Genomic DNA, 19,251 nt, shown 5'->3' with positions numbered 1-19,251 from the left:
GAACCATTTTTGGTGATATTTGTACGTCGACTGTACCTCGCTCGTTCGCTTCATAAATATGGTTCAGATATCTCCGAAAAGCTACTTTTCTCTGCTTTCAAAGGATGCATTTTGTTTAACGGTAGCTGCAAATTTGTTTCAACTGTAAAAGAAAACGCAAAGGTGTAAACTGGCAGTTGAGCTCAACTTGTCTCAGGAAATGCAAAATTGTGAAAAACCTCTTGCACCTAGAGAAATATCTTTCGAGATACTTTGAGATCGGATGCTAATCAACATATTTAAGCATTTAGAAGTACGTGTATAGATTAGTTTATTAGCCACGCATGTTTGAAAAGCATAGAAAACAGAACAATGTAATCTGCAATAACTTTTGGGATATGCATTGCACTGCGGCGCTTTTTTGTACAGTTTGAGATCGTCTAATCTCACTTCCATTCTGAAAATTTCATTCGTCTGCCTTGTTTAGTTTAAAAGTTATTCCTGAACAAAGTTACCGTTCTTTCGAAATAGTCAAAAACGGAATGCAAAACTGTTCAGGTAACCAGCGCGTGGCAGTTTTGAGATTTTGCGCGAAGAAACTTAATACTTCGCTCTACGCGGCTAAGCATCGCCTTTACTCTACGGCTTTTGGGGAATGCGCAATGTCTAGTTGATTTTAGCTACCTTTTTTGTTCTCCTCATGAAGGACACAGGCTCTTGAAACGTTCCGCGGCTTCTTTTTTTCTGGCAAATATACTCTTAAAATGTCGGTCTCTCATTCCTTTAATCAACTTGTAACAATTGCCAAGAACAAAGTCCACAGAATACAAACAATAATAGCAATAACGCAGCGACATGCGATAAATGTAGATAAATTTAGTAAGTAGCGCCATCTACACACATGCACGTGTACTAAATAATCACAGTTCAAAAAAATAACGAGTGTGGCGCTGCTAAACATTTACAATCAGGAGGTGTTCACGAGAGGGAACGATACCTCTACGATGTTCGCACGTTTCCCTCGATTTTGCCCTATGTAGTGTGTGTCGAACTTCCAAGCAGATTTCCGCCATATTGCTTTGCTGGATTGTTTTGTAGCGTAAAGCTAGTAAAGCCACACTACGCGGGTCAGAGCCGAGTTTTGCGCGAGTGTGCGCCGCCTGTTATGCGCATGCGCGAGAACCGCGTGACGTCACGAGAGGCGCAGGTCCGCCGGTGCGAGCTCCTCGCTGCCGGCGCCGCCGGCGTGCGCTCCTCTCCGACGCGTGACCTCGTGTTTACGACAGTTGCGCCGCGCGCTACTGCGCATGCGCGAGGAGGGTGCGCGGAGAAATGACGGTCGCGCTCAACATGTAAGCTCTGGTAAGCTAAGGAGAGTCGAGCCGCTGCCAAACGGCGCAGAAGACTGGAAAATGTCAATTCTTCCGATCCCGAGGTTGTCGCCTGGCAGTTCGCCGTCGAGCAGCCAAGGCGAAACGTGCGGCCGAAACACCGGATCACTTTACGCTACGTATATCCAGGCATAGCAGAGCTAAGCCACTGCCAATTTTTTTCACCTGACGCTACGAAACGCATTCTGGGCGTCGTATTATTTTTCGAGGACAGCTTTGGCATTGCTAAAGCGACAGGAAAGGGAAGAGACAGGCTTTCACTTCGTGCTGCCGGTTGTTCGTTGTTCCGGCTAGCGCTGTGGAGGGGAAGTTGGAGAGCGCTCGATTCGCCTGCACTCAATGCACCAGTTCGGCAAAGTTCTGCGGCAGCGGTGGTGCGGCGGGTGTGTACCGCTAGTTCCGGCACTTTGAGCGCAGTTTGGCACTGTCTGCTTCCAAAACGGATGGTCGAGTGCAGGCCTGGTCGTCGCTAGCCTTTGCGATGCCAATGAATTGCAGCCAGCTGTTTACAGCCTACATCAGCGGCAGCCAACCTCTCGTATCTCATGAAGAAATGTGCAAACCGCACATCACAATAACATGTTGCCGTGAACCAGCCTCGATCCGTTTCTTTGGAGAACTCGAGCAGCGTTCTAGCTTGTCGACGAGTGAAAGTTGAGTCTCCGCCGTTTATCACAACCCGCAAACCATCATCTGCTTCCAGCTGCACTATTTCAGCACTAACCATGGAGCAGGTGCAGTTTTCCTGAACTAGACTCGCACTTCTTTCAAACGAATGCCGTGGTTCAGAGGGCGCCACGTTCCACCGCTGAAATGAATCCATGTGGTATATAAGTCGGGTACAACTCAAGAACGAAGCAGCACATGCCCATCAAAGGAGACCGCCCAGCCAAGTGCGTCGACCGAACAGTTTTCTGTTCGGTCTCCACAGGTGCGCCGCGACAGCAGTGGAGACTGAAGCTGCCACGACCGTCTGTTGCGAATATGGCCCCACCTGTAACATTCAGCGCTTTTGCGAAAAAGACGCTCTCGCGCGGATCTATGCGAAAGGTGAGCAGCCCAGCCCTCTCCCCCCCCCCTCTCCCCCTTTAGTGGCCAGTGCAGCTGAGACAATAAACGGGGGCACCACACCTACTAGTACCTTCGCCTTTCTCCCTGTCTTTTCCCCTGCTCCAGCTCAGGTGCTCCTAGAGACGATGGCGGATGCCGGGGCAGCAAAATATTTTCCTTTCTTTTTGCGTTATTATTCTTTTAGCCTTATCCCGAACAAAGGACATCCACTCTCGGCTACACGGGGACAAAATGCCGTCTCCTTCCTTCTCTTTCGCAGGTTTGGCTGCATGCACAGCCACAGAAATCGACGTGACTGGCTGGAGGGCTCCCTCTGAGTTGCATGTGCCGCTTCGTTCTTTAGTTGTAACCGACTATAGTGCTGTGAGGTCCCCTCGTCCGGAACTGGCACAAAGGACCGCCCCCTCCCCTTGCTGCGCGCCCCTCCTGCAGGCGGGATAGACTAGCGCCGCAGGAAAAGGAATTCTCGGAAAATGATTACAAGCACGTTATAAGCGGTGTTTACATGACGGGTTGAGTGGAGGATTTGAGCTGAAAACCGGTTACTGGGTTCATGTAAACGAGTCGGGTCCGGGAGTCGAGGGAGCGAGTCCAGTCAACTCCGCTGCAGGGGGTGGGTTGACTCACTCGACCCCAACAGCAGATACCACGTGAACCGGTCTGAGTCGGGTTAGTGGAAGGAGAGGTGATAAATGCGAACCTGTTATTCGCTTGCGCCGTAGCGCCTGCGAGGCAGCCGTGCATGCCGCAATCTTCCCGGCTGCCACTGCCCTTTCCCGCTGCGCCGTTCGACGCTTGGTGCCGCTGCTGTTGAACCGGTCGCGACTCGCTAAAATCGAGTTCATGTAAACATGCAGTCAAGTTGGGCTGACCTTGCTCAACTCGATCTCCTGGCTCGACCCGCCGAAGTCGGGTTCATGTAAACGAGGCAACAGTTACCTGACAATAGACGGTGTGAAAATAGCAGCTGTTCCTACAGTTTCCAGGTACGCGCGCGTGGACACGCACGGATACACACACACATACGCGGGCGCACTTTTTCAATCTTTGATCCAACCAAATAGAGGCAAATCGACGCAAGGCAAGAAAGATATACATTTCAGCACGCGATGGAAAATTCTGGAGGGAACAATCAACCTAATAATGCAAACTGGATACAAGAAAGACGTACGTCTAAAATGAATAAGAGCACGCAGTTGAGGGTCCAAACGAGAGAGGGGAGGGGGTCGCCCTAAGTGCCTACAGAACTATCGCTTTGTAGCCGAACCCTTTTTTTTGGCAGCATTCCTGCACACCTCCCCCCCCCCCCCCCCCCCCCCCGTTCTTCTTCGTACAATGTCTATAAAAAAGTCTCGAGTCCGCCTCGTGAATGGTATGCATCTGTATACTGCATTTTTGTGAGCCTTGGCAAAATTCCGTCGAAGTTGATCGGAATTGGTTGCAAGGTGCCGCCGCATGTACGACGAATATTTGCTTCTGAGGTAAACACATTCCGACACCCTGCGGTGCTAATCCTCTCAATAGCAATTTCACGTCTCTTGCGCAATGTCGATTCATCTCAAGGGTAAACAGAAATTGACAATTGCCCACTTCTCTCTGCCTTTTTCTTTACCAACCATAGTTTATAAGGTTGGACAGGCATACGCTGAGCGTTGACTAAATTGTATAGCTGTCTTTGTTATAGTTTTCTTATCATAGATGCAATATCATTTGATAAAAAAATATTTTTTTTTTCAGCGCTATAGTTAGCAGGTTACACTCTAGACCAAGAGTGTTCCGACTACTACTAATATTACTATGCATCAACAGTGACGAAGTGATTGAACGCGCAAAAGACGAGGGCAGAAGGAAGGACACAAGAAAGGCACCGATTTCAACTATAAGGTTCATCGAAAAAAAAAAAACGCTAGAAATATATACATGGGACATAAACATAATTAATTTTCTTTATTTCACACCTTCCTTATTTTTGGCGTCCGCTTCCTCTTTTCGCTTACTTACTAATTTGCTCTGTGCAATTATGTCGACAATTATCACTAACTCTCCCAAGTTTCCACTGTGTCGACGTTGTGCCTTTTGCGATGCGGGCTGGGCAGCATTATTTTTTTTCGTTTTCTTTGCTCCCACTAATATATGTCACGACATTGAAAACAGGAAAGTCTGTAGTCGGGTAAAACTCAAGAACGAAACGGCACATTCCCTCAAAGGAGGCCCTCCAGATAGTAACATCGACGGTACAGCTTTCTGCGGCTATTTAGCCAAGGCTGAACAAGAGAGAGAAGGAAATGGTCCTCTGTTACCGTGCTGGCATCCTTATCCCGAACAAGGATCACCCCACCTCTGACGCCGTTTGCACAAAGACGGTACCCTCTTTGCCCCGGCTCTCCAACTTTTTCCCTTCACCCTTCCGGAACCATAGACCGAATAAAGGAAGCCCCACTCTCTTTGGCTTTGGCGAGGGACAGGCAGAGAAAGAAGCATGCGGAACCACCCCAGCCAACACCTCCCCCCACGCACGACGGGGACTAGCAGCCGGGCTTGCCATGGTTCGTTTGTAATCCTCTGAAGGCAGGCGCAGCGACAAAAGAAAAGCCTTCACGCAGCACGGGTGCAGGGATCAAGAAAGGACCGGACACCTATCTCAACATCTCAACCAAAACCAGTCTCGGGTCGCTGGCGGAAAGACGGGTAGACACTTTCTCAGTGATGGATCAGTGTCGTAGCCTGGTGGCAGAATATGAACTACTCGCAAGATGGCGGCAGTGGAACCGCCACCTTAAGATCACTTCGTCCATCTCCCATTGCCTAAACCACTATCGAAGAGGCTGCTTGCTTCTTTGGTCTCTTTTTTTTACTCATCCTGAATCCTGCATTTTTTTTACTCATCCTCATGCTGCATCCTGTCCACCCCCGCCCCCTACTCTTCCTCCCCTCTTCAAGCCCCCTGGATATTCCCGTGAGGGTTCTCTTGCGTGCCCCGACGCGGAAGCACTTGCACAAAAGATCAGTCAGGCACGGCCAGGTGTCGACCAGCGCTGCCGGCACCATGGCGTCCGCCACGCTTCCAAAGAAATGTGTCGGGAATAGAAAAAAAAGCATGAAATGAAGCGGGAAGCGAAAAGAAAAAAAGACCCCAGCAACGAAGAATATCTACCCTGCGCCGACGGCGTAGCTTTCTGCTGCCCCGGCCGAAAACTGCGACATCTTAATGACCTCAACTATCAAACATAGGATGAGCTCTTCCCAAAAACATGGAAACGAAGGCTTAGCGGCGCCACTCCAGAGGCCAATGCCTTGCCGAGCACCAAAACTGAAGACCGACCTTCAAATTCTCTGTGTACAGTTTCATTTCATTTCATTTATTGATCCCTTAAAGGCCCGAAGGCATTACATAAGGGGGGGGGGGGCATATTGGTTTACAACGGCGATGATGGGAACATGCATAACAATAAAAAGAACAAACATACAAACAAACATAAAAGGGGTTGCAGTCATATCAGGGTTTCCCAGCAGGTGATACATCATTTAATAAAGATATGTCAAGCAATACTCGCTACAAAGAGCGCAGAAGTGATCAAGATTTATGTGAGGTGAATTTTTATTTTCTCGCGGAATGTTTTGTGATCAGTGCATGCAGCGATGTCGTTAGGCAGTGAATTCCATAGTGCTATTGCGTTGGGGAAAATGAGTTGTTGTGAGCTGACGTGTGGCCACTGATGCGTGCTATCGGGTTACCGTGACTAAGCCGGGAAGACGTTCGTAGTGGGGCGGTTAATAGAGCGTGCCGTGATCTTGTGTTATGATAAAATGTATGAAGTAAGCATAGGCGGGAAACGACGCGGCGTGATTCCACTGTTGAGAGACGGAGGGACTGCTTGAGGGTGGTGACACTGGCTTCTCTTGAGTAACATAAGTGATGAACCGAGCTGCACGATTTTGGATTGATTCCAATTCGATGGTGAGATACGATTGCCATGGGTGCCAGATGGATGATGCATACTCTAATTTTGGCCGCACAAATGTTTCATACGCGAGTTGTTTTATGTTAGGGGATGCAGATTTCAGATTCCTTCTCAGGTAGCCAAGTGTGCGTGAAGTGTCGGAGCAAATGGTTCTAATGTGGGTGACCCAAGAAAGTGTTGATGTGAGATGTACACCTAGATATTTGTAAGATTTTGCGACGGTTATAGGGACTGATGAAATGCTGTAAGTGTGATTCGTCAAGGTGAGTTTGTGAGTGAAGGACAACGATTTGCACTTAGTAAGATTTAAAGGCATCTGCCACTTTTCACACCATGATGCAATAACGTCAAGGTCCTGTTGCAAATTGAGGTTATCGGTTGGGCTACTTATTGCATTATAGATGACACAATCGTCCGCAAAGAGTCGCAATTTGCATTGAATATTAGAGGAATTGGAATTTATTCCAATTCAGTTTTATTGGAATTTTTCTGTGACCCCAATGAGGAACGAACGAATATTGCAAAGCACGCTGTCGCTAGAGAATAATACAGGAGCGAAAGAGACGCGGACGCGCAGCTTACCAGAGCCTTTTAGATTCGCAGCCCTGATAACCGCTTGAAAGATAATAACCCCGTGCTCTCCAGTCTTTGCGCGATTACCTTGCTGTCTGCACAATGCTGACTCCCTGTTCGCACGAGTACAGTCAGTGGTTTGAAGTTATCCCGCATTACGAGCTTTCCGACTGACTTGATACTGCAAGCGCAAGTGAGTGTGAATGCTAGATACATGTGTAAATGCTGCAATAAATAAATGTTGTAAAACTTATTTTTTATTAAGTGTGTTCTTAAAAAAAAATCAATACGTTCAGATAAGCACACATATCCATGTTTGTCCCACATTCTGTGGACCATCCTGTGTACCACCTCTTCATGCACCTTTTTTCGAGTATGTATGTATGTTTACCTAAGGCTTCATAAACTAGTACCTACATGTTTAAAACACATTGGCTTCATCTGCTCTCCTGCTATAATTACAAGCTGACATTTGCATTGTTTTGATACCTGGGACATCCTCTTGAAAGAAGTACACCAATGAACATTTGAAATTCATGAAATTTGAATTTCAGATGTTGTATGAAATTTCAAACCATTAAATTTCCCCAGGAGTGCGCCGATGAGGACGACTGCACTGATACTGTTGTTTACATATCGCTGCGTACGAACATCTAGTGCTCGTTTTCATGAAATAAAACGCAATCTGCGCTTTAATTATATTAAACAATCTCTCCTCTTTTGTACCGGTTGTACCCGTGCTTGTTTACGCAGTGCGACAATCTGTGGGAAGCGCCGATGTGATCGCTCACATGACAGCCGAGTTGTTGCCATCGCGTAGGAACGGCACTTCTCACTAATTGTCCCTGCTTCTTCCGACGTGAGCAGTACTCTATTTTAAACTACTTTATCCAGAAGTTTGTTTGGTGACCGTTCGCGTTAACTGAAATGGCCTAACTTTTTATACACAAACTAGCGTCTGCGACGACTGCTCCTGGCCGTAAAGCGCTGCTCGGCGGTCTGGGTCACACCGGCGCTTCCCGTTCATCACATGTGCGCCCTGCGATGTAAGCAATAGTTGACTTCAGCTCACAGTTGTAACTACACTCGCTGACCATTGGCATTTGGTTGCGAATTCGCTATTCACAACCGCCGCAATCACAGACCTCACCCTATGGACTCGCTAGGCCTAGTCGTCGCGAAAGGGAAGGGAGTCGTCGACTAAAATTGATTTCGCAAGCCCTTGTCGTTGGTGAGTGTTCACCTGTGCACATTTGAAATAAAGCCGTTCATTTCGCTTATTTCTAACACGGATAATGTAGAAGCGCGAATATATTCACGCTCAGCCGCCGACCTGCCGAGGACACGAAGGCTGACTGTCCGCCGATCGAATTCGTCGGTGTCGTTGACCTAAAAAACTTTTCCCACTACAGTCACATTATAGTCCATTAGATAGTTCACTATAATCACATGCTGCTGTTGACCGTGACAGTGTTATTGTCGGACTAGTGTGACCGCAATGACTGCCGCCGTCGTCTTCATTGTACTCTTAAAACAAGCTGAGGCTTATTCGAATGCGTTTGGAAAGTGTCCTGCAGCACCGTGGGGGTCCGTCGAGTCCGAATGCCATTCCAAGTCTCGAATGCCATTCGACTCCGATCCCATTCTAACGTATCCGTGTAGCACAGGTATAATTCTCCACGGTAATCAATTACATTTCAGATGGAGCCATATTAATTGTAATCGGTTTGCTATTTTCTGTAAGGTGTACAAGACTGATGCCAAACCGAGGTGTGCCAGCTGCGTCCCCATTTTCTACCTGAGCAAGGAATGCGGTTTGTACCACTGCTCATTGTAAAGAGGTGGGGGGAAAAGGGAAGAAAAATATTTTTTTTTGTATTCACCTCTCTTTCCTCGGCTGTTCTGGGGGAAGCGGAGACGGTAGAGGTGAAATACCAAGAAAGCAGACACGAGGGACAAGCGGAAACCGGTTCGGAGAAGGAAAAGAAGAGAAGAAGCAAGAATCTGCCTGCAGAAGGAGAAAAGGGTGAAAGGCATGAAGAAAGGCTGCAAAGGACACGTGGGTTTGCTCATTCGTCCTTCCTAGGGTGCCTCGATGCGCGCGCTCCTCCCGCCGCCGCCGTGCAGGGTGGAGACAACCGCGTCGTCTGCTACGACGTCCGCCATTAGGATGCCCGCTCCGTACGCAGCCAAGGGCGGCGAGCCAGCCAGTGTCACATTCACGGTTTTTGTAATTTCGCGACATCGGCTGTTATGAAGCCGTGGTGGAGGACATCGGAAATTTCGTCCACCTCAGGTTTTTATTAACATGCACCGATATCGACCTAGTACAAGGCACTGTGTTTTTCAGCTCTATCGAAACTCGGCCGCCGCGGCTGTGTCGCGCCCGTGCAGCCGAGCGCCATATACCGCCCAGCGAACACATCCGGGCCACTTTTAATGTTTCTTTGTAGTTTCAAACGTGATTTATAATTTTTGCGGAGCATTACTCGCTAATACTACAAAATAAACGACTTCTGGAACATTTTTGTGTTAAGCTTGAGTATACATATAGGCATGTTCTTTCATTTTACATTACACAATATAGTACTTTACGGCTATTTTATGCTCAGAAAAGCATTCCCATAGCTATTCTGAATTTCGTTTTCCTTTCTTTCGCGTTACTTTCGATATGCAGATGGAGATAAACAAACTTTTTAATACATGCCAGATTACTTGGTGCTTCACACATATGGTTTCTATAGCATTAAATTTTGACTCACGCAGTCACGGACTATAAGCCCTGTTTAGCATATCTTATGCAGCAATATAATGTAAACTGCTCACTACTATAAATCAGATATCGATGCCGCTAAAATAAAGCAGCCACACGGTTTCTGAACAATGAAAAAAGAAACTGCATCCGATAATTAGCGATTTCCGATGTGATAGCTTGTTTATTTGGTCGGAAACCTTAAAATGTCAAAAACAAGCGCTACAACTCACTGCAAATTAACTGCAGCGCATGTCTTGCTTCCATGCCCATTGACTCTCGCAGCTTCGAGCTGACGCAGGTGAATGCGTAGCCGTACTCTTGCATAACTTGATATCAGTATGTTTGCCAGAGAATCCTTGTGTTGCTGACAGGCCTCCATAGTGAATCGTGTGTTCTTGTTTAAATATTCTGTGACAGCCTTTAGAGGGGACTTAAGGGTGAACAGATTGTCTGTCCAGGACGTGATTCCTTTAAAGTGCTCTTCGCAGGATTGAAGAAGGCTCATAACCGCACCACTCGGATAACACAAGTTCTCACCATCTTGGACGTACTCTTTCAGTGCAGTTAAATATGCATGTTCATGGTTCGTCGAGCCAAGCATTGCAGCCTTGCACTGCTCGCAGTTCGTTTTCTTCAAAATTCCTTTCACAACAAATCCGCCAATATGATGCAAAATACTGCACTCAATTGAAGTCAGTGCTTAAATGAACAGAATTTCCCCATCGTCAATTTCCTCTTCAACATCTCCAACGTACTCTTTTTTTCCTTGTGAACTCATATCAAGCAGGTACTCAGAATCATCCGTTTCATAGCTTGAGGTTGCTGGTGTGTGCAAAAACTGACTGACGCATACAAGTTTCAAAGCACATTTCATGTCATACGCGTTTGGAACGGGTTTCCTGTGACGCACAACAGAAAAAAGATTCTCCAGGCAGTCCTGTAGCAGTCTCCCGGTGAGAAAGAATTTGTAGCCATCCATTTTAAGCACAATATCTTGCAAACGAAGGACAACTGTTGTTGCAATCATGAGACCTGCCTGTGAGGGCTTCCACTGGGATGTGCTGCCCATCTGCATGCCTTGAATTGTGTCCACTGCCAGGCGCAACATGTGCAAGGCTTCATGGTACTTTGCCATATCTTGCCAACTAAGTGCCACTGACGGATGTCGTGAGGACATCAGTTTGTACCATTTTGCGATGAGCTCCAGGAACCATGCTGTGGTTTCAGCTTCTGGTTCGAGCACTTTCTCTCTTATTAGGCAACGAATGGCGGCTGGGGATTCCTTGAAGAACTGAACTGCTATGCCGACCTTCATTTTTGTGAAGTGGCCTTTGCTGACATGAGCTTCAGAAAGTTTGGGTGCAATTTTCAGCTCTTTGCTAGAGTCGTATTCTACGACAGCGCGCACGTGCTCCAGCTTGACTTTGTTTGAGGGTAAGCTATGTTGGCAGACAGTTGCATCGCTCAGCGTAAAGTCAATAGAGTTTAAAAGCTGACCTCGGATATTTTTTATCACGTGAGCCGCGTCCGCAGTGAAAAAGAGTTCCTTTCCCTGAAGCATCGGATGAGGGATTGAGCACACAGTGTTAGAATTCCTATGGCTAGAAAAACCTAACTCGCGCCACATAGCTCTGTTGGACGCTCCCATATCAGAGGTTACCACAAGCACTCTAAGAGAAATGTCAGCGCAAAGCTGCACGATTTCCAGAACAAAACTCTTAAGCAGACCCCCGTCGACAGAGCTTCCTGTAAAATGGTATGCGATTACCTGCTTCCACCTTGTGTTCAATCCTCCGACCATAAACACTAAGCAATGACATGCAGGTGCATCTGGAACTGCTGGAAATGTTTTCCCTCCAAACACAATGTCTTCAGCACGATCGAGGTCATACCCTTGTGCAATTTCCACTTCATCGAGATAAAGCACACAATCTTTTTCAATATCTTCCATGCCCTCTGCTTTTACTCTGAGAACGTCAATCACTTCAGTTAAGATTCCTGGTAGGAACTTGAGTCCCTGAAGACGACGGACAAGAGTCCTATTAGAAGGCAGTGGGTACCCATCTTAGGGTTTCGTAGCCTGAAGTTCCACTCGCAAATTTGATCTGAAGGGCTTGTTTAATTGTTTTGGACGACCAGGTGGAACCTTTGTTGCTGTTCCGAGACAGGGCTCGCATTTGGTCTTGATTTAGGAACTTCAGTTTTTTTCGTAACATTTCGCTGGCCTTTTCCATTTTTTGAAGCTTCCTTTTAATTGACTTATTTGTAGCACTTGTTTTGCTGTGAACTTTCGCTAAGTTTCGCGTATTTTTTCTTCATGTCCTCTAGCTGTTTATTAAGTGTAGCACATGAGCTGTTACTGCACTTCTCTGCACGGGTTGCACGAAGTGCGCAGGCAACTTGCAGGGAATCATCTGTGGCGGGTATTGAAGTTTCTGGAATGGAACTTGGGCGAGGTGAGTTGTTCATCTGACTTTGAGCCGTCTCCCTGTCGTCACTGGGCAATGGCTGCAGTTCTTGATTTGCCGTGTGTGGCATATCAGCCATGTCGTTGACGTATTGGTCCTGAATTTCTGTTGATGTGGTATCAGAAGCACTCTGTTGATGCTGCAGAGTGCCCCTTTGCTCTGCTGCCGCAGGCACCCCTTGTAACCTTTCCTTTGGCGGCTTCCTGTGCTTAGGCATCGCTGAAAAAAGAGAGGCCACACATGCTGCAAATCAGATGGTGCATTATTTTATCATTACGAACGAGCATGCTCCAAGTCTTGCTACGTTTAGACATAAAATTAAATAAAATGCAAAATTGTCAGCATCATGCTTCTGGGCGGAAGGCGCGGCTGATTTACCTCCCTGTAAAAAATGAAAACGAGCTATTCTATTGACCGGAGGTATGAAGAGTCTTACTGTAATGTGAGCCGCCTAATTCTCTGAAGAAACATTTGTGTGAATTTTATGTTCGTGTTTTTGCACTTTATGCTTTTGTGTTTTGTTCTGAAATTGTTACCCCTTGCTAGGACCCTTCACTGGGTCTGCAGTATGATGAAAAAAAAAATAATCGCTCCACGTGAGTCTACAAATGGCCGGTCATTACAGTACTAAGTTAGAACAATCAGGCTAAGAATGAAAGAAGCAATAGGATTAGGAAAGAAGCGTTGCAAACTTTCGTTAATGTAGAAATATGTGGCTTATTATACCTCTGAAGGAAAAAAGCGTTGGCACAGCATTGGGCTTCAATTTTTTCCACCCGTCAGCCCTATTCTGCTCAAAGGCGCTTTCTTCAAAATGTGCCTGTAACACAGAAACATGCAATGATCAGACAAACTTATTAATGTTTAAATTGAGAGGGCTTCACACTAACATTCTAAACAGCTAAAAATAAGTAACACAAACAGGGATATGCCCAAACAGGTATAAGTGAAATTCAGGTGCTTGTTAAGATATACTAAGAAAGAGGCAAAAGACCGTCGACTTCTTTCTGAAAAAAAAAAAAAAACGGGGAGAGTGCGAGGAAATTATTGGACACTGAAGAGATGTGTGCTTCCCATGTTAAGATACTAAAGGTTCTTGCCTTTGCTGCTAGGTGGAACATGGGCAGTGAGCTAAGAAATTCCTTTAAAAATAAAACGTTGCACTCATATATGTGCGCGCAAGAAGGCAATGCTGTAAGTCAATCCTGGATTTTTCACGACTTCCCGCTTTCGATCATGCTGTCCACAAATTTTGTGGAGCTTCAATGAAACAGCTTTCTCTTTCGTCTGATCCTGTCATCACCATTAAGAAATTTCCGTTGTTAAAGGGCTCCGTAGTCATGAAATCCTCGTCACTCATCTCCAGTCAGATGTTCAGATAATTCACCGGTCATCGAATGGGGAAAGAAAAGCGAATGTCTAGACAAGCGTGATCACAAAACACATATCGATCACCAAGTTAAGCGTGCCTTTATACATGCAGTAACTACCAATTAGCCGTTAGTAAACTAGTCATAACGAGTCCTGACATGATTGTCATGGCCACACATGCGTCTTGCTTGGTCATACGCCTCATTTCTTTTTCTCTCTCACACACACACACACACACAAACGGGCGCGCGCACGCACGCACACCGTCTGAGTTGGACAGCGGCACAAGAATACAACGCCGAGAAAATTCCTCAAAGCGCTCTGTATGTCATAGCATAAAAGGTAACTTAGAGCTCCCCTTACGTTCCACTGCGCACAAAAAAGAAATTGCACAAGGATCCGGTAGCAAAGAGCGCACATCTTTACGCGCTCGCAGTACTACATGTACAACAAGAGATTATAAGAACTAAGCATGTCGTGTTGCCCAGAAATAAACGAGTTAAACACGCAAGCATATGCGCCAGATATCTAGGATACAAGACTGACAAACGCTACGGTATAAAGCATGCAAATGAAAGAATAACTACGAATACAGAAGAAGCATAACTTACGCTGCATACACACGAGCGGTCCGTGGGTTGCCACTTGTCGCGCTTGATTTTTACGAGCCAGAGAAGCCGTCTTTTCGGTTCTTTAGGGAACCGGTACATCTTCCACTCATTTCGTGAGTGGTTCGTGCACTGGGGCACGCAACACCCGGGCATTTTGTCCCAGAAAACGCCGCGCACGTGCCTCTCCCAAGCAGCCGCGGCGACGCGTGGGGTGCGAAATGGCCGCTGCCGCTCCGGAGGCGGCGTTCGCCCCTTCAAAGAATGGCACCACCCTCCAAGAGGGCGCGCGCATCGAGGCACCCTTCCGCGAATAGAGCGCGACCCGTCATTGCGCTGCGTGTTACTGGCAGCTGCTGCCGGATGTAGTTTGCACTTCGCGCCTCTGGACGGTGCTTCTCACGCTGTCTGCTATGCGACTCTGTGGTGTGCAGTCGCCGAGGGAATAACGCGTTTCGATAGCCTGCCAACAGGCTTACTTCGCGACGACGTCATCAATCCTGGTGAGTACTGTCGAACGTTTATCTGCTTGTATTTTTTAGAAGGGTGAGGAATTACTTATGCTCATGTACACTTTCACTAAAATGGTTCAATTTCGTCATCGTCCTTCCGTGCATCTTAGAATAAATATATGCAGACTAATTGTCATGGTGCAAATTGCGTTGCACCCTTATATCTCCAGCAATAAGTTTTGGGCGCGAAGCTTTTACATGTTTTCGACGCAGTCGCCTTTCATCAGCTCTTGACGGCGGGTGTACAGGGTCAATCACGCTTAGAGGGAACAAGGCTCCGCGTGGCTTGCGACCAACCACCATTGCGACAAAGCCGGTAACAAACCCGTGCAAAGGGGCGCATGACACGAAGCACTACTTCGAGGTCCCTCTTCTCGTGCGCCACTGTGCATTGATTCATGAACGGGTTCGATGCAAAGGCACTCCGCAGGCACGCGGCAACGCGGAGCCGTGTTCCCTCTAAGTGTGATTGACCCTGTACGTTGCAAATTGCATGCAACCTCCAGCATGAGTGCAGCTAATAGGGCATTTAAGCTTCAGAGGTTGAGTGCTACTTTCATTTACGAACCTTGATGATTGCTCTGAATGGTTGAAATCTAAAAAATAATTGAACTGGAGACCAAAACTTTCTATCATGCGGCCCAATGCCATTTGGCAATCTTTGTTCCAGACGCACGTGGTTCGGGTGTGCACCGAGATATTGCGGGAAAGCTGACTTACAGGAAGATGTTTTCCAACCAAAAACCCTCGTTCACAGACACGTTTTCGTTCCCTGCAATGCTGCATGAAGGGTTTAGCGCGAGGGGAGATGAGTCAGCAGCCCTTCACTGTGTCCTTCTTCGAAAAGGTATGCGGGGCTGCCCCTAAATCTGCGTGAACCCGAAGCCCCGCCGGACATTGCCAGCTGTCGAGGTAGAGTGTAAAGGAAAGTTACAATGATGCATTCCTTTGACAAGTACCTGTCTCGACCCGCTCCTGTCGTTCGCGCCTCGGCTCTATTGTGTCCTTTCAACAATTTCCCTCCCATACAGATAAAGGGACGTCTCTCCTCTCCCTTTTCGAAGAAGGATGCGAGATTGCCGTCTGCGTACGAGGGTTTTTGGTTGGAAAATTATAGAGGGCGCTCGTTATTCTGCAAGTTGTCCATTTTCAGTTCTTTCTCCAAGCCGCTATAGCCGTTCTCAAGCTTCACCCGCAAACATTTTTCTTTCGCTATTTCACGTCAGTAAACCCTTACAACAGTTAACAACTTGCAAAATTGCCGCTGACTTAGAAGATATTTTCCAAAAAAAAGATTTTTTCCCCAGTCTGCGTTATGAATTCCTGCTCGGCCCACAAAAGGGGAGATGCGTCAGTCGATGCCGAAATAGATTAGGGGCTTCTCCCACCTTCCTTTTCTAGAAAGAATGCGAGGCTGTTGACTGTAAATCGGAAACTATCCTTCTTGAGAATCTGACGTATATAATTCTGCAAGTTGTTGCAGAAAGAAACGCATGATCTCAGTGCGCATGCGCCTTTGTTGCACGCAGGCGCTGCGATAAGGAGCTAAACTTTCTAAATTCAGCCGGAATTTTTCTAGCGCCAAAAGTATAACTGGACAACAACTTTCTCTTCAGTTTATTTTTGCTTACGAAAAGTGTTCCAGGCTCATAATATCAGTGAATAATTGGTAGCACCACTGCATGTATGACAGGTGAATAAAGATACCCTGCCTCTTCTTTTAGAACCGTCAATTATACTGCGTTTCGGTTTCGTATGTCTTGCTGATTTCAGCAGCATCATCGTGCCCCTTTGAATCAACGCCGGAAGAACGCTGCAAATAAAAAAAGAAAAACTAGGCCATTTTCGAAGTTGGAGCTGCGGGCTACTTCCACTGCATGTTTGATATGTACATCAAATGAGGAGCCTACAGTTTGGCCTACTTGTAGGGGCATGCATGTTCTTCTGTCAAGTAGCATGAACGATTCTACAATGATTTAGTGTCCAGAGCTTGTGTTGTACATTCTTCTATTTATTTTCTTAGCCTGTAATCTGTAAATCAGCTGCTCCGCAAGGTTTCTTTTCCAACCAAAAGGTCTCGTTCCCAGACGACACTCTCGCATACATTGTGGAAACGAAGAGTCAAGTTCCCCCTTCTGAGGAAACTGGCTTGTAAAGATGGCCCCGAGAGGGCAGTCAAAAGAGTACAGTGGTACAGTATAGAAAAGGGTATTGCAGTTAACCTTTTGTAGCACATTAGGCTAGGCTGCTGCAGTCAGAGTGCGATCATCCGCAGTTTTCATACGCTCGAAGACTGAGTGTACCCAATGGGTTCGAGACCTTTTTTTTTGGAAAACAAATTTGCGGAGAAGACGACTTACGGGTTTCCGCAAATGTTCAATTATAATTTATGCATTAAATGTGTGTACCTCCCCGCATGTTAAAACGATCTTTTTCTTTTTTTCACACAGGTTCACTTGGACAATGGATGCCATCACGACGTTGACAGAAGACTACTGAGAGTTATGCTGCCATTTTAAACTCAATACGAAATAAACCCTGTCGTACGTACTGGTGTACTGTCACTGGAGTGCAAAACTGCCTTCTGATGTGCTGCACGGCACGCCACAAACTTATCGCACTAACACAAACATAACCAGGATTGTGGAATAAAAAAATGTCTTTGAACTGCACGCAAAATGAGGTAGTTATCATGCCTTTTCAGCGAGTAGCTTTGTTCTGTAGGTGTATGGTAATGCTGCGTTTAGTTGCAATGTGAGTTATACATTACAGCTGATGCACCGTTACCACACACTTACATAGGGAATTAGTTTCCAGGCCCAAAAAGTATCACAGCGAACGCGCCTGTGCCTTACTTTCGAGAAGGTGTATCAATACACTGCAATACGGGATAGCCTACAGTCCTCGGGACGGTAACGTTACCCTACCAAAAGAGGCGTAAGGATGCACCTCAACGAGCAAAACATACACACTTGCAGAGCAATGTTACGCCCACTGATACGGTGCAAAGTTGCACTTCGGGACCGCTGTTATAAACTGATTAGGTAGGTTTACCTATAGCCCTTGCGAGGGTAAGTTTACGCTTAACATTACCCTTTCTAACACGGTGTAAGGGTGCACCTGAAAAGATCAAAACCATATCCTCTTGCAGAACAACGTTACGCCCATTGATAAGGTGTAAAGTTGCACTTCAGGAGAGTTGTAGTAAGCTCATTTGAAAGGCTTAATGTAGCCCTTGGGAGGATAAGTTTACGCTTTGAGATCGAGCATAAGCTTATTCCGAATGGGTGCAAACATGCACCAGAAAGTAAAGCATATGTTTGCACTTTCACGGCCTAAGCGTCAGTCTTTCTGAGGAAGGGTAACGTTAGTCATAAAGGGCTTATACTTACACCTGATCAAACGGAATAACATTAGTCCTATTGCAGCCTAAACTTTACACCACACACACTTAGTCCCCCGACGAGGGTGCAAATTTGCACCTAAAGGGGCTCGCCACAGCGTCAGTGGATTTACCCCCTTAAAGGACTAAAATCACACCTTTTTTTCTTAGAGTGTACCAAAAACAGTGGAAAATGCTGCGCTGCTCTTGGAAGCGCGGATACCTAATTTAACTCACGGTTTCAGCTTCTAACTATGAATGCGAACTTTTCTCAGAGCTTCAGAGCTATATTCCTGGATTGGCTGGCCCTATATTTACTAAGAACCCGGCTGTGTTTTCCGATATTATTTGGCCTAGGTATAAGCTCTCAAATATTACGTTCACAAATTCTCCGCTGTCGAAAATCTCAGTCAGACTCATGCAGTTCTGTAGTACAGGTTCATATCCTGGCCGATGCTGCAGTCCACTTTGACTACACCTTCCAAAGAAATGCAAAGAATTAGCCTGCAAATGTTTTAAACTGGCTTATAGAGGAATATTTAGAAAATTTTTCTACACATACGCGTCCTGAAGTTTTCAATGATGCTTCCAAATAAAACGAAAAGGCAGCTATTGGATTTTCCAGGCCCTTTGTTCGAAGTTACCGATATTGGGCCCCTGGTTGCCTGTATTCATTGCCGAACTTCTAGCGACTGAGTTACCCTTGCTAAATATCCCTTGCAATGTTAATCAGGACTTTATATTGCTGACAGCCTTTCTGTCCGTGCTGCCTTGAGGCCGGTACGTTCTTGTGGGATGTTTCCTAAGATTTTTCATTCCACCTCATGTTAAAGAAGCGCATTTTCAGTGGGTACCTGGAAAATGCGGTTATGATTCTAATGTGATGGCTGTTTTTTTTAGCAAAGTCTCCTCTTTGCGAGCGTGCTCTTAATTCCAAACACTGTGCGTTTGACAATAGGCCACATTTAACTTTTCCCGGTTCTGCACTCCTCGAGTCATAAGCCTCTCTTTCTAAAGCGGATTTTAAGCATTTATCATACCCTTGCAGTTTTCGCTTATGCAGTTCATGCCAATGCGTGGTGTCCGTAACCCTCTGGTAGTGCAGATCTTTATAAAAATAGTCTATAGAGAGTCTATAGACTTCTTATGGACTCTATTGCCTTCCTGTAGATATTTCTT

General features: G+C 46.3%; 1 pseudogene; it reads right to left on the bottom strand.

Annotated features, from left to right (window-relative positions):
• Window positions 1-9,073: 9,073 nt before the first annotated feature.
• On the bottom strand, window positions 9,074-14,379 carry LOC149363895 (uncharacterized; annotated as a pseudogene).
• Window positions 14,380-19,251: the final 4,872 nt, after the last annotated feature.

This window comes from Amblyomma mixtum, chromosome 2 (genome assembly GCF_055824585.1).
Source record: "Amblyomma mixtum isolate Tamu chromosome 2, ASM5582458v1, whole genome shotgun sequence".
Taxonomy (NCBI): domain Eukaryota; kingdom Metazoa; phylum Arthropoda; class Arachnida; order Ixodida; family Ixodidae; genus Amblyomma; species Amblyomma mixtum.
This window is presented reverse-complemented; position numbering and strand designations above follow the sequence as displayed.